Consider the following 13769-nt stretch of genomic DNA (forward strand, 5'->3'; position numbering starts at 1 on the left):
CTCTATGTCTTGTCCTTACTTTCAGCTTCACTGAAGGGTTCTCAGTCTCGCTAGTCAGAGAATCCTCTTCCTCTGCCATAATCATATCCTTATCCAGTCTTGTCGGTCTTGAGGCCATATACTGCCTCCTTTCACGCCACGTATCCTGAACTCGCTGTATAGCCTCTTCTATCGGCGCCCCAATTATCTGACGCAAACTCCAATGTTCTTTCCAGTGTTCTTTCTCAAGATAAACAAGCGCTTGCAGTGCGGACCACTTGACCCCCTTGACCCAGACCGAAAGATTCTTGAGCATACTCTATTATCGTCTCTCTATTTTCTTTTTCTTCCTGCTGATAATGGGTCGCTTCCTTTTCTTTCTTTCTTTCCTTCACAAGACTTTCCACAAAACCGGGTGTTGCAGGGTGTTGCAGTTTATTAACACTTCATTTCATTCTGAAGTGCCAGCGTTCACCTCAGGAGAGTGGATAGGAGCTGCTGCCTCCTACGGTCCGTCGGCGGCCATCTTGCCTGCATTTGAATGAAGCAAAACAGTAATAGAACGCCGGCAGCCAGCGCCAGTAAAATGGGAAATCCACCAAACAGGCTGGAAAAGATCGAATGAATGAAAGCAGGAAAGACCCCGAATATACTTTGAAACAAAGTCACAAGGCCGCTGCTAACCACTTTAAAAAAGTGCGCCAGTTGTGGAGGATGCATTAAAGATTGTGTTGATTAATTCACCGAAATGTAACGGCAAGTCAGTATTTAATAAAGCATTCACCTCCGTGCGGGTGTTAACCACGTGAAGGACAAATGTTTCATGAGCAGATGTGAGGACAACTTCTTTTTGGGACAATAGAGCTCTTATGCGACTCATCTTATTGAACTCTGCTTTCAAGGTCGGAATCCTCGGCCAGATGGAAACATCCAGTTTCCCATGCGTGGGTGGATACATCACATTTTTACAGCAAACCACACGCTCACTGACGGTAACAACATGAGCAATGCCTTTTACTTAACCACAGCAATCCTCATTGTTTAATAGTAAATAACTCCCATTTGCCAGTAATGTGAATGTGGGAACGATAGCGGGCACGGGGGTACCTTTCAAAACACATGCTAAATTAGGCTCTTCTTGATTACAGGAGCCGTGTAATTGGATGTGTCTACACATTAATGAGTGATCTGGTGTTTCAGTGCATTCTTCACCATTCAGATAAGCTTCCTGTTGTGAATGTATCTAGGACCCTAATTAAATATTCTCGATTCATGCCCTTATGTGGTTATAACAAAACATATCCTTATAAAGGCATAAGAATCATGTCCATATTTAGTCATAGCCATTGCAGTCCAAATACATCAAGGCTACTCCCATAGACTCCTAGAAAGTACAACGCGTTCTTTAAACAAACCAAGCCTCCAGCAGCCCGGGAATTCCCCCTGCTTTTGTTTTGATTTGCACAAGAACTCCTGGAGTCCTGAACGAACTGTAAGTTATTAGTGACGTCTTATGTCCAATCTTACGTCAAATCCGGCACCTTCCAGGTATCAATATACCGACGTTGCCTTAAGCAAACACACGGTGGTTTGGAGCAGAGCATCTATCTACTTGCCTGACGCCCAGCTGACGCGAGTGCCGAAGGAAGCCGACCCTCCCATTTTACGCACTGAGAGAGACGCTATCTTTTCTCTTGCCTAGAAATCCAGCTCCGGTGTTTCCAGTCACCCTTGCGGGTTGCTGGGAGATCGAGTCCTGAGAGAGAGATACAAGACCTCCTTCATTCTAAAACCAAGGTACGGAGCTGATTAGATCTTTAGAGAATTCTTGACTCAGATTCTTGGCAAAAACTTAACTTAACTTAAGCTGCAACTTACTTACTCCTTCCCACGTATTAGGCTTAGGTCAGGGACACCGGGGTAGACGTATCTTAGAAGCACCAGATGAGTACGTTTAGTCAATGATTTTATGTATGTATATATTTTATCCGTTTTAAAGTATCATATGGCTCAGAAACCATATCAATGCTTTTACAGTATTATTTCATAATACTACTTTTACTGTACGCACTTTACTTCATGATAAGTATTGCAATTATGGCAACTCACTTCTCTTGCATGAGAAAGAGGACTGCTCAATAAATAACACCTTTTATTGAAAACGCCTGTCTCTCTTTTTCTCTGCACTCTGGTTAAACTAAGTATGCATGATTGACTGAGTGAAATAGCTGTCTAGTGTTTTCACACGACTCTAGAGATATACTCTTTATTCTGAGGGAGCAAAGTAGTCATGTTTATGCGGTTGTCAGAAACTAATCCCTTCTTGTCTAATTGGGAAAGTTAACTCATTCCTGAGCATTCGAGAACGTTTCTAGTGACCTCTGAGCTAGCTGGCAAACCTAATTAAATCAAACATAGTCAGTAGAGACCTAGATGACCTCAGTCCTACGTCTAAACTATTGTTTATGTTATTCCAATGCGCAGAGCCTATTGGGAATATAGGAACTACACTACATGGCGCCCAACATTTGGTAAGGCGATAATCTAACGCAAGATACTAGAGTAACTCAGTCGTGCTTTTTCACACAGACCCCTTTTCCCGTAAAAACTCCAATAGACGTCTGGAGTGGGTAAAAGGTTAATATCCGCCGGAACTTAGTAGGTAGAGATTCCTATGTATTAGTTTTTGGTTTAGTCAATGTTGAAGGAAACAGTGTTCCAAAATATTTTGCACCTAATCTTTGTTTCCTTGAAACTTGATCTGCAACAAAAAAACTTTCTGTCAGTAAAATGCCGGAAGGTGATGAAGAAAGAGATGCTTTGGCAGCTCAACTTATAGCGGATGACACAAGTCTCCGAGTAGAAGACCCAAATGTTATAATCATTCCGGTAAATGTAAGAAGAACTATAACTCTTAAACTTATAGAAAATATACTATCATCGAGAGGTGGTACAGTCATATTTATGGTAGAGGCCCATGAATATCGGCAGACAGAGGTATTCTATTCATGGATACATTTTCCAGCAGCACACGCTGTGACGCAAGATTTCCACTATTACAAAATAGAGGAACCTCCAGAGGAATACGCTCCTTTCGAGGACGTTGAAATTCCACTAACATACCAAGAGCACTTGCTCTGGTTTAATGGCGCCCTAAAACATCAAAATCACATCACCAGGCTCGGTCCACTAGGTAGACCAGGAGCCACATGGCCGGTTCTAGCCAGCTACACACCACATCCAGACATTTAAAAAATGTCAGACCGGTAACTTTTAGCTCAGCTAAAGCTACTAATTAAAATACATAGACAATTGGTCCAATATGTCATGCGGACTTCAACAGTCCAACAAGCAATAAAAATTCCACAGCACACCCCTCACCAGGGGAACACAAAGGGGAACACAAATAAAATCACACCACAGAATATACAATCAGCCATTGGCAAAATACCTGCAAAACGGGAACAAATTCCATTATGGTTAGCTCAAAAAATCACTCAAATAGAGGCAGTATTTTCCTGATACTACACCTCATGAGAAACACAGAATTCTGACTATCTGCCTTCCAATGGGATCGCACCACATGTGGAGGACTGTGACACTTGGGGCACAGTCTTTGCTTCAGTATACACAAAAACACATGGTGTTCCGTCCATGGCGGTTATACCAGATGTACTAAGACAGATTCAAAATGAATACGGTCCAGAACCTGCTTTAACTCTAGGTATGAAATTACTAAAAGACTTTAAGCAAGTCTCGGCTATATTATTAGCCAACATAAAAGAAGAAGCAGCATCTGTGGCGATCCGCGAGAAATTATAAGAAACAGATATAGCAGAACAACCTTTTGAACTTGCCAGAATCATAGAAAAATCCTATGAAGAACTAGGTAGAGATAGTTTGGGTGGGAGACCACTAAAACCACAACTAACTGAAAATCCTGAAAAAACATTTATTAAGAATAATTTCAACACTCCAAAAAAGAGTTGGGAGGGTAATAAACAATCCACTCCCAGAGAAAACCAGTTTAAGTCCAGAGGAAGGTCTCCTCAAAGGAGAGATAGATCTCCAGAAAGAGGAGGCAAGTATCCCCAGAGGGAGCCCTCTGAGAAAAGATACAACCTTAGAGATAGGGATAAATTGAGAAAACCTGACAGATATCAAGATATTGATACACGTCCCTCTTGATCTTTTCAGAATTCCTCGTAGAAATCGGAAAGAAGAGGACGGTCAGAACACAAGGAAGAGCACGTCAAGTCCAAAGACAAGGAACCTGCTCATCAAAGTAAAAATTTTAAAATTTTTAAGAAAGAAGGTAGCCAGTATTAAAATAAAACATGCCGAGGATCCTGAGGACACAACTGAAAAACAGAGAGTGGGCCCAGACAATACTAGACAGCGCAGCAGAAGTGACCATAGCTCGCAAGATCCTGATGAATCTTCTGGAGACAGTGGACACAAATGAATACATTCAAGTGGAAACTGCAGACACCAGAGTTAGCAAACCCCATAAATTGTATGAAATAACATTACGTATAGAGGGGGACAAAACTAGGAAAATAAAGGGTCTCTTTTGGGATAACCTTTCGAAAGACTATGATATCCTTCTAGCTGAGAGAGACTGGCCACCAGAGTTTGTCAGGGAGTGCCCTCATGGCAAAGAAATGATTATGCCTGCCTTTTCAAATCACATTCCAATTCATAAAAAATACACATTTGCTAGAAAATGGGCAGTGGCCCAAGCCCCTGCATTATATAAAAATCATGTAGGATGGGATGAGGATTCTCTTCACCATAAAATCCAGTTAAAAAATCAACCTACTGCCCAAAGGCAGTATCCTGTAAAAAGCAAGTCGGGGAGATTTTAGATCAACTTGAATATCAGGGGGTGATTGAAACATGCACCTCACAAATGAACAATCCTTTGTTTCCTGTCTCCAAGCCAGACGATTAATTTCGTCTAGTTTTGGACTACATACACCTAAACTCCTCCTGCAAAACATTTGCAGTACAAAACTCACACAGTGCAGCACTAATGAAGAACATCGTGCGCAAAAAATATAAAACAACATTAGATATTTCAAATGGTTTCTTTTGTCAAAACATTGCACCTGAAAGCAGATATTTGACCGCTTTCTCAACAATGGGAGCTCAATAACAATTCTGTTGACTCCCACAGGGATTCAAGAATAGCCCAGGATTATTCTCAGCAAGGGTAACAGAGTTACTACAAATGTATGATGATGAGGCATTATCCAATGTCGATGACATCTATCTCACAGACGACGACCTGGAGACACACTTGAAAAGAGTGAACACCATAATACTTGGGTTCGCAGCTGAAGGGTACAAATTCAACTTTAAAAAGTCACGAATTGCTCATCTAACTGTCCTGTTTTTAGGATATAAATTATCAAGTGAAGGCAAAAGCCTAGCAGACAACTTCTTAGAGAAGTGTGCAGTACTCCAAGCACCAAAAACGCTGAAGAACTTACAATCAATACTAGGTTTCCTGAATTTCGGAAGAACATACATTCTAAATTATGCAGAGAGGGTTAAACCTCTCTATGAATTAATAAAACCTGATTTCAAACCAATTAATTGGACTCAGAAACACACACAGATTTTAAGATCATTACAAACAGACATGTTAAGTAAAACAAAACTGCAAACACGCGCAAACGAATGCAACCTTGTAATCCGAGTCATCCCAGGAAGATGCGGATTCACGTACCTGTCCTCTAATGAGGGAGAAACGGTACCAATAGCTTATAAATCACACTTGTACACACAAGCTGAAATGAAATTCAGTTCTTCTGAAAAAATTCTGACTGTGGTTCAAACTGATGTAGCAAAAGAAAGAGCTCTAGTCCAAGGAAGAAACATATCTGTTTTAACAGCAGTATCAGCCCTTGAGGCAGTAACAGGACAACGCATTCCGAATGCTGTGGCATTAGATGCAAAATGGATGCAATGGGAAAATTCTCTTGCTGCAGAAGATGTGAAACACGCTTTTGATCCAAAAATTAAAAGACTAGAAGATCTAGAATATGAACATGAATATCCTCTGCCAATCGAAATTCTGCCTCTAGAACACTACACCTGTGTAATCTACACAGACCGATTTGCACAACACTACGTTGTGGATAAAAAGTCTTACAATGCAGCGTGCGCGATTGTTAAAGGTCGCTGGCGCTTAGGTAAATTCAGACCAATAATCACCAAAACTGAATCAATCAGAAACTATACAGCTCAGCGAGCTGAAATAAGATCTTTAAAGATGGCGCTTGAAAATGCCGATCGCAAATTCCCCACACTAATAATGTGCGATTCGCATTACTGCGTCAAGTCTTACAATAATGACATGCAGACATGGATCAAAAACGGTTACAAAGATGAGACAGGTGCCACAATAAAGCATAAAAAACTTTGAGAACAAGTAGGTCTTTTGCAGAAAGAACTACAAAAGACTCACGTGATACATACACTGAGTCATCAACGTGATGGCGTTCACGTTGCAGGGAATTCATTGGCTAACGGAGCCACAGCGGCAGCTGTCAAACCGGATTCCGTAGCTACAAAAAAGTGTACTAAAAAACAAATAGACGGTGAAACGCTACTAGCAGTAAGAACCTCAATGAAAGGCAACTATGCGGCGTTACCTCTAAATTATCCACTCGGAAATTAATACATAATTGATGCGAACTCCGTTCCTTTTGCTCAAATCCCTGGAGTGGGGGATAGAGTAATTCCAAACACGAACCGGAGGGCTTACTTGATTCAAGAAGCACACATGGGACAGGGTCCGAGGCACCAAGAGATCTTGAAGTCTGTAATAGAATTACAATCACAATACTGGTGTCCGGGGATGAACGTGCAAATTTACAACTTTGCAACGAATTGTCAGACCTGCAATAGTGATTGCAGTGGTGAACCAGACGAGACACCAGCCCAGATACCTTTATTAGAAAGCATTAGGCGATCTATATGCAAAAATCCAGAAGGAAAAAGCCGATCCCACAATTATTAAGACAAGATTCATTTAGATGTACGCCCAGCGCTCGGCTGACGCCAGAACTGTTATACAAAGATTTGCGAGTCTTTATCGGCACATACGCAATTGGCATGCTACATTCTGACCAGGGTCCTGCGTTTAGCTCTCGAGCTCACAAGGAGGCCGTGGCCAGCATGGGCATTGCATTGCGGTACTCTTTCCCCTTCCATCCTGAGGGCAATGCGGTAGTGGAAAGAAAAAAACGTGACATAAAGCAATCTATAACGGCGAGGGTATTAGGTTCGGGTGATGGGTGGGTCAAACATCTAACAAGTGTCCAACGTACAATGTAATCAAAAAGATGAACTGGGAGTACATATATTTTCTAGAAATGACATTTAATCACAATTTTGTCCACCACAAAATGATTAATCAAACAGCACACAAAATAATCCAAATGTTCTTGATATGTTCAATCTTTTCTTTACAGCAAAAAATGATTTTCTTCCTTTACAGCCGACGTGTTTCGTCCTGGATATAGGACGTCATCAGGGCTGTGAAATATATACATAAAATATATATATATATAAGTGACTTTTCCTATACATAAACCATAAACAAATACAATATTGATCTCATTTTAATTTAACAATAGCAACCGTACAGTGCCAGACAGGTAATTCTTATTACAAACTTGTATATTCTCTTGTTTTCTCTCGTTAAACAAAAAAGGGAGACTTAAGGCAGATAATATCTCATAACATATCATTATACAATTTTAGTCATATATATTCTACTATTCGGGATCACATATACAACCAATTCCATTATCACTTTTGTTGAATCTATTAGATATATAACCATTACATCAATATAAGAGCTCACCTTGACCTATTTCTAACGAACTCTTTCCAATATCCACGATAGTCCCAAGTGTTTTAAACATCCGCGACTCCCTCCATCAAGCATATATTTTCTTTAAATCTAAAAGTATGATAGCATTATTTAAAAAATGTTTTTGTTCCAATAATTCCATCACTAATCATATGGCATAGTGCCCCACTCCTCATATCTACAACCACAAGATATCTATATATGCCTTCTCTCTACCCCAATATCCATCGCTATACCAAGAAACCATCCTATGTCATTATATTTCTTCTGATAGGGGGTGGATATGATTCTGAATTAATCCCACCTCTACTGGTCTATTTAGTGAGAAATCTCACCAAAATAGAGAAAATATACCTTTGATTCCTAAAGCTGAGTATATCCACTGTGATTAGAATCTTTTATTTCAACCGCTATGTACTTCAGAAGGGCTTTTCTAAAGTAGTTGCACCTATAAAAATATAAATGAAATAAAATATAACCTTGGCATTTATAAATTATATACGGTTTTGGGGCTCAGAGTTGTGTTACAAAATACAAAATTGGCCTTACTCACCCTAGATTTCCTATTGAGAGCATGCCATTATATTAGTTAAACATCTTCGCCAGTAACAATCCAAATCTATAGAAATAAAGTAAAAACAAGAGGGATGCCCTGTTAATATCCATGACCCGAATCTCGTTCTAAGTCTACCGTTCCTAACTGATAGAGTAACTTACCAGATAGATAGGAGCCTTCACTTATCTCCGACCGCCCGGGTACGATAAATCCCGATAGCGGTGTTTGCTAGAGTTCCGTGTTATTTAAAGATTGCCTTAACCAATCATTGTTTGCCGTAAATTCCCGGGCGAAAAGTTTCAATCGAGTACACGTGTGTACTCGGACCTGTTCTCTCTCTGGTCCGCCTATATCAATTGTATCCGGTTATTTTTTATAAGATATCCGCTTCCGTCTCTATCTCTAAAAGATGGGCCGACCGGCAAATAATATCCGGTCATGTGACCCTCTGTTTACGTTTAGTACGGCTATGTTTTAGCGTAATGAAAATAAACACGCGTTTACCTAAACAGCGATCTGATAGGTCAACATTTTTGTCAGCACTTCGTTAATAGGTTGTAATACCCTTTTGCCATTACTACTCATTATTCACTATTTCCAAGATAGCGATGTTGAGGAAACATCGATCCTGCTATGAAAAACATTAACATAATATGACATACGATATAGAATGTTGTCCCATCCTGATAACCATTACAAATAAGACGGTTGTCTACGTTATATCCCGATTAGTTTACAATGTATATGCATATAATACCATTGTGTCACTCTGTGAATCACTCATTGTGCCTCAATCTTACATCATTTATTATATATTGCATCTTAGAGAGTACAAACTTTTGTTAGTTATGGATTACACGGGTTCCTTAATTGCATATGTTAAATTCTAGTATCCAATTTTTACATTTGCACAAAACATTATGACCACAAATTAAATAGAATGATCAACATATTCACTTAAGACCTAATATATAAATTATAATGTGCACAAGGATTGAATAGCCAATGTTCATCAGTAACTTAAATGTCGCATACTTCAGCCTGTGTACTACTTCATGCATTATTACAAAAAATAATGCTGTTCAGAATCAATGTTAAGACCATACTTCATGGTACGACATTTAATTATCCATCTTGCCTCTGACTGACGGATTTTTTGTTCCCAATCCCCGCCTCTGACATGATGTGGTATCTTCTGAATACCATGAAATTGGAAATTCTTATTAGAACTGTGTTCCTTCTCCATATGTGAGTACAATGGGGATTTTGCATCGCCATTTATGATTGCCCTCCTGTGTTCCTGTATCCTAGTTTTTAACGGTCTTTTAGTGCTTCCTATATATACTTTTGTACAGTTACATATAATAGCATAAACAACCCCTGTGCTATTACAATTTATGAATTCATTAATCCAGAATTTTTTGTTACTATTGTACTGAAAAGTCTTAATTTTATTCATTCCATGTGCACATACTATGCACGAACCACAGACATAAAAGCCTTTAGGTTGAGGTGGAAGCCAATCTTGTGTCCTTGGAATTATTAGGCGTACGTAATTGGTTGAAATCTTATCCCTGACAGTGGGGCTTTTTTTGAAAATTAACCGGGGCCTTTCATCTAGTTCAGCTGCCAAACCTGGCACGCCTTTGAGTAGTGCCCAGTTCCTGCCCAGTGCTTGTCTAATTTTGTCTTTTTGTATACAATATGTGGTTATAAAGGCAGGTCTTTGTTTATTCATTTGTTTCTTTTTTGGAATTAAAGTGGTTTGTCTACTAATTTTAGATATCTTCTCTCTTGCTCGTGTTAAATCCTTATTCGCATAACCTCTCCTACCTAGTCTTTCCTGCAATTTGTCCAACTCCCTAGTGTAATCCTCCTCACTACTACAATTCCTTCTTACTCGAACCATTTCACCATAAGGTATACTTGAGATGACTGCTTGTGGGTGAAAACTGTCTGCCCTTAAAATAGAATTAGTGGCAGTCTCTTTTCTATACAATTTACTCCTTATGTGATCCCCTTCTGTTGTTAGTGTTACATCTAAGTATTCTATACTTGATGGACTTTGATTCATCGTCAATCTTACATTAAAATCATTCTCATTGAGATGATTCAGATAGTCATTCAGTTCATCGGAAGTGCCTCTCCATATTAGTAAAATGTCGTTGATGAATCTGGCCCAAAATACTACCAGATCCATCCATTTGCTTGCTCTACGACTCCAGGCATGCTCCCTCTCATACCAGCCCATGAATAGGTTGGCATAAGAGGGATAAAACCTAGAACCCGTCGCTGTGCCCCTAGTCTGATGAAACCACTCATCTTCGAATAAAAAATAGTTGTTATTTAGAATTAATAGACTAATTTCTATCAACATTTTAGAATGATGTCTAAGACTTGCACTTCTGCTGCTAAGGAAATGTTCCAAAGCTTCTATTCCTTTATCTGTGTTAATGCAAGTGTATAAACCTACCACATCAAGTGTGGCCAAAATCATACCTTCTTCCCATTTGAAGTCATTAAGTTTATTCAAAATGTCGGTAGTGTCCCTCACATACGAGGGTAAATTCACCACCAAAGGTTTTAAAAAACCATCCACGAATTCAGAAAGGTGTTCGGTGGCACTACCGATGCTGGAGACTATAGGTCTTCCCGGCGGATTCTCCCTGCACTTATGAATTTTGGGTAGCGTGTATAGAAAAGGAGACATAGGGTGGGTGACGTTAAGATACTTGTACTCCGACGCATCTATCAAGCCTTCTTCCTTCCAAACAAACAAATGTTCTGATATGATTCTTGTGACTTCTTTCATAGGATTTCCTCCTATTTTTTTGTAACACTGAGTATCACTTAATTGAGTACGTATTTCAGCTATGTAGTTTGATTTATTCATAACCACGATATTTCCACCCTTGTCTGCTTCCCTAATTATGATGGATGTATCATTTTTAAGATCTATTAGGGCTTTTCTTTCCAACTGGGACAAATTGTCTATGTTGTTCCTTTTTTTGTTTGATTTATCCTGCAGTTTATGGAACTCATCTAAAGTTTTTGTCATAAATAAATCTATTGCTAGAAATTGGCTGCCATGGGGAATAAACTTAGACTTACTACGTAATCCACTCGTACAGTGATAATCTGTATCTATATTACTCAGATCAGCTACATCGTCAAGGTTCAAATCCATTTCACCTGATAAAGTCATCAATAAATGAATATTCTGTAACTCTGCTATTGTCATATCAGAATTTTTATTTGTTATTTTTTTCTGTACATTTGCATCCAAAAGTGAAAAGAAACTTTTTAGTTTTAAATTTCTGCAAAACTTAAACAGATCAATTTCAAGATTATTGTAATCACAATTATTAACAGGACAATACTTCAGACCTTTTCTTAATACAGATAACTCATATTCATTCAAGCATCTGTCTGACAAATTGACGACTTTCAATTCTCCCCCAGTAGTCTGATCTGAGTCTAGTTCAACCCTGGTAGTCTGGTCTAAGTCTGATTCTTGGGTCTGTTTTGACTTCTGGTGCCCATCCTGGTATTTGTGGGATTTCCTCCTCCCCCTTCTACTGCTCCCGTATACTTTCTCCGACCTTTCTTTATTATTTTCAGTTCGTCGCAAAAAGAAGAGTTAGTTTTGGGGGTACCACCCACTGCCCCTGCTACTGAATCATCAATAGAGGAAATGCTAGAACTGCTATAATTAGTCAAAGTACTTAGATCCCCTGGTTGTGTTGTCCCAGTTGCCTGATGTGGTTTAGTTTTGGATTTGGTCACCTCATCATACCCACGGGCAAACGTGAAAATCCTTCCTTCATTGTAATCTCGCTCGTCCCTTTTAAGTTTACTCAATTTTTTGTCCTTGATTTGTAATTGATGTCTGTTAATGACATCCTTTAAGATTAAATAATTTTTGTCTGTTAGCTCTGGTAAATCCATATCCTTAATTTCTTTCTCTAAATCACTGATTTGTTGTCTTAATTTTTCTACCTTCCTCTCAGAGTTCTTTATAAGGATGTTCATCATGGTAAAGGATGACGCATACACATTTTCCTCCCATTCCTTTAAATGATCATCCTCTAAGTCATCAAATGTAGGAAATATAAGTATGCGTAATCCTCGAGGTACTCTTTTTTGTTCCATATAATTTTTTAAAGTTACTCCATCCCACCACTTAATTAATTCAGATTTACGCAATCTCTCTAATTTTAGAAATTTGTCTCTGAGACTTACTTTTGTCACAGTTTTTTTACCTTTGGTACCATTGGGTTGCCGCATTTGAAAAACCTCCGCTGCTATCTTGTCTCTGTCGTCATCCATTATTACTTTATCCCTCGTGCTACCTTACCCTATCACAAGAATTTTTATTCAAAGGAAGGGGACGACGTAGGGTGTCCTTGGGTGCACTCTCAGGGATAGTTCAGATAAAGTGTATATGGTTGTACTACTACCAGTATTTAGGGCACCGTCCAACCCTATTCTAACCTACAATGTAATCAAAAAGATGAACTGGGAGTACATATATTTTCTAGAAATGACATTTAATCACAATTTTGTCCACCACAAAATGATTAATCAAACAGCACACAAAATAATCCAAATGTTCTTGATATGTTCAATCTTTTCTTTACAGCAATAAAAAATTTTCTTCCTTTACAGCCGACGAGTTTCGTCCTGGATATAGGACGTCATCAGGGCTGTGAAATATAAACATAATATATATATATATATATATAAGTGACTTTTCCTATACATAAACCATAAACAAATACAAAATTGATCTCATTTTAATTTAACAATAGCAACCGTACGGTGCCAGACAGGTAATTCTTATTATAAACTTGTATATTCTCTTGTTTTCTCTCGTTAAACAAAAAAGGGAGACTTAAGGCAGATAATATCTCATAACATATCATTATACAATTTTAGTCATATATATTCTACTATTCGGGATCACATAGACAACCAATTCCATTATCACTTTTGTTGAATCTATTAGATATATAACCATTACATCAATATAAGAGCTCACCTTGACCTATTTCTAACGAACTCTTTCCAATATCCACGATAGTCCCAAGTGTTTTAAACATCCGCGACTCCCTCCATCAAGCATATATTTTCTTTAAATCTAAAAGTATGATAGCATTATTTAAAAAATGTTTTTGTTCCAATAATTCCATCACTAATCATATGGCATAGTGCCCCACTCCTCATATCTACAACCACAAGATATCTATATATGCCTTCTCTCTACCCCAATATCCATCGCTATACCAAGAAACCATCCTATGTCATTATATTTCTTCTGATAGGGGGTGGATATGATTCTGAATT

The sequence above is a fragment of the Lissotriton helveticus genome, chromosome 3_1, assembly GCF_964261635.1.
Source record: "Lissotriton helveticus chromosome 3_1, aLisHel1.1, whole genome shotgun sequence".
Taxonomy (NCBI): Eukaryota; Metazoa; Chordata; class Amphibia; order Caudata; family Salamandridae; genus Lissotriton; species Lissotriton helveticus.